This window comes from Pseudophryne corroboree, unplaced genomic scaffold (genome assembly GCF_028390025.1).
Source record: "Pseudophryne corroboree isolate aPseCor3 unplaced genomic scaffold, aPseCor3.hap2 scaffold_142, whole genome shotgun sequence".
NCBI lineage: Eukaryota > Metazoa > Chordata > Amphibia > Anura > Myobatrachidae > Pseudophryne > Pseudophryne corroboree.
This window is the reverse complement of record NW_026968046.1, coordinates 1,452,369-1,455,591: the sequence shown is the minus strand read 5'-3', so window position 1 is coordinate 1,455,591 and position 3,223 is coordinate 1,452,369.

Here is a 3,223-nt window from a genome sequence, read left to right as displayed (position 1 = left end):
AAGTAATCCAAAACTGGGATTGATATTTTTGCTCTTTTATTTTTACTTAAAGTACAATAACTTTTACCATTTTAATTTGTTTTAATAGTATATTGACAGTATTGTTTTCTTTCAAAAATCCAATTACTTTTCTTTACCCGATTATTAAAATGGTAATTGACAAAAACAAACTACATTGTCACCAGAAGAGCAATACAAAATGTACAAGTGATATATTAAAATCATCTTTCCAGCTTGAATTTCAATGATGCATTGGGGCAACGATTTTGTGAGAAACATCTTCACCCTTAAATAAAGATTTTCTTAATTCCTTACCTGTGTGCTAATTAGATATCACTTTGTTTTCACATTAAACAGACTTCCACATGAGAAAACAGCAAAGATGCAGTGGCGTTAATGTTTCCTGGTGTCAACCTGTATTATTTCCGTAGATATTGAAATGAGGATGCATCTTGCTGCCTTTCCAATGAAGCAAGTTTAATTTAGTAATAGGTGAAAAACCATCCCTACAAAGATGTTAATCAGATACTTGGCTTTGTGGACACTTTTCAGAGAACAAATTTGTTATCATAAAAATAAAGCCAGAAAATGAAGAGCTGTTTAATCACTCAATTGGATTTTTCTGCCAGCATTTTTCTTTTTCTCTGCAACCCACTGCTAAATTGTGCTTCCTAGCTGTTTTTTTTATAAAATCACTTAATCAAATCTAACTCTGATTACATCAGAGAAGGCCAGGTACCCTACACCATAAGAGGGGTTTTGCAATTTTGACTTGTCTACTTAAATATTACCAAAATCTGATCACAAGGTCAATTACGTCCCTGGGTGGGATTGAACCACCAACCTTCTGATTAATAGCTGAACACACTAACCGATTGCGCCACAGAGACACTTTGCAAAAAGTACATACTGACAAAGACTAATAAGCATTCATCTAGAACGTTTCCTAGAAAAACTTTAAAAAGTCAATAATCTGGAGAGTTTTTGTAAGATGTTTCTTCCAGCAACCAATGAAGAAACACATTGGTACTTTCGCATGATGAGTGAGTGCTTCAGGATCTCTTGCACTTACATGTGCAGCAGAGTACTGCACTGGAAGCATGCTGGGCCCATAACCCAGAGGTAGGCAGATTGAAACTATCCTTTGCTATATGCATTTTTTTTTTGTTCATTAAAGTAATCCAAAACTGGGATTGATATTTTAGCTTTTATTTTTACTTAAAGTACAATAACTTTTACCATTTTAATTTGTTTTAATAGTATATTGACAGTATTGTTTTCTTTCAAAAATCCAATTAATTTTCTTTACCCGATTTTTAAAATGGTAATTGACAAAAACAAACTACATTGTCACCAGAAGAGCAATACAAAATGTACAAGTGATATATTAAAATCATCTTTCCAGCTTGAATTTCAATGATGCATTGGGGCAACGATTTTGTGAGAAACATCTTCACCCTTAAATAAAGATTTTCTTAATTCCTTACCTGTGTGCTAATTAGATATCACCTTGTTTTCACATTAAACAGACTTCCACATGAGAAAACAGCAAAGATGCAGTGGCGTTAATGTTTCCTGGTGTCAACCTGTATTATTTCCGTAGATATTGAAATGAGGATGCATCTTGCTGCCTTTCCAATGAAGCAAGTTTAATTTAGTAATAGGTGAAAAACCATCCCTACAAAAATGTTAATCAGATACTTGGCTTTGTGGACACTTTTCAGAGAACAAATTTGTTATCATAAAAATAAAGCCAGAAAATGAAGAGCTGTTTAATCACTCAATTGGATTTTTCTGCCAGCATTTTTCTTTTTCTCTGCAACCCACTGCTAAATTGTGCTTCCTAGCTGTTTTTTTTATAAAATCACTTAATCAAATCTAACTCTGATTACATCAGAGAAGGCCAGGTACCCTACACCATAAGAGGGGGTTTGCAATTTTGACTTGTCTACTTAAATATCACCAAAATCTGATCACAAGGTCAATTATGTCCCTGGGTGGGATTGAACCACCAACTTTTTGATTAATAGCTGAACACACTAACCAATTGCGCCACAGAGACACTTTGCAAAAAGTACATACTGACAAAGACTAATAAGCATTCATCTAGAACGTTTCCTAAAAAAACTTTAAAAAGTCAATAATCTGGAGAGTTTTTGTAAGATGTTTCTTCCAGCAACCAACGAAGAAACACATTGGTACTTTCGCATGATGAGTGAGTGCTTCAGGATCTCTTGCACTTACATGTGCAGCAGAGTACTGCAATGGAAGCATGCTGGGCCCATAACCCAGAGGTAGGCAGATTGAAACTATCCTTTGCTATATGCATTTTTTTTGTTCATAAAAGTAATCCAAAACTGGGATTGATATTTTAGCTTTTATTTTTACTTAAAGTACAATAACTTTTACCATTTTAATTTGTTTTAATAGTATATTGACAGTATTGTTTTCTTTAAAAAATCCAATTAATTTTCTTTACCCGATTATTAAAATGGTAATTGACAAAAACAAACTACATTGTCACCAGAAGAGCAATACAAAATGTACAAGTGATACATTAAAATCATCTTTCCAGCTTGAATTTCAATGATGCATTGGGGCAACGATTATGTGAGAAACATCTTCACCCTTAAATAAAGATTTTCTTAATTCCTTACCTGTGTGCTAATTAGATATCACCTTGTTTTCACATTAAACAGACTTCCACATGAGAAAGCAGCAAGGATGCAGTGGCGTTAATGTTTCCTGGTGTCAACCTGTACTATTTCAGTAGATATTGAAATGAGGATGCATCTTGCTGCCTTTCCAATGAAGCAAGTTTAATTTAGTAATAGATGAAAAACCATCCCTACAAATATGTTAATCAGATACTTGGCTTTGTGGACACTTTTCAGAGAACAAATTAGTTAGCATAAAAATAAAGCCAGAAAATGAAGAGCTGTTTAATCACTCAATTGGATTTTTCTGCCAGCATATTTCTTTTTCTCTGCAACCCACTGCTAAATTGTGCTTCCTAGCTGTTTTTATAAAATCACTGAATCAAATCTAACTACATCAGAGAAGGCCAGGTACCCTACACCATAACAGGGGGTTTGAAATTTTGACTTGTCTACTTAAAGATCACCAAAATCTGATAACAAGGTCAATTAAGTCCCTGGGTGGGATTGAACCACCAACCTTTTGGTTAATAGCCTTACACACTAACTGATTGCGCCACAGTGAC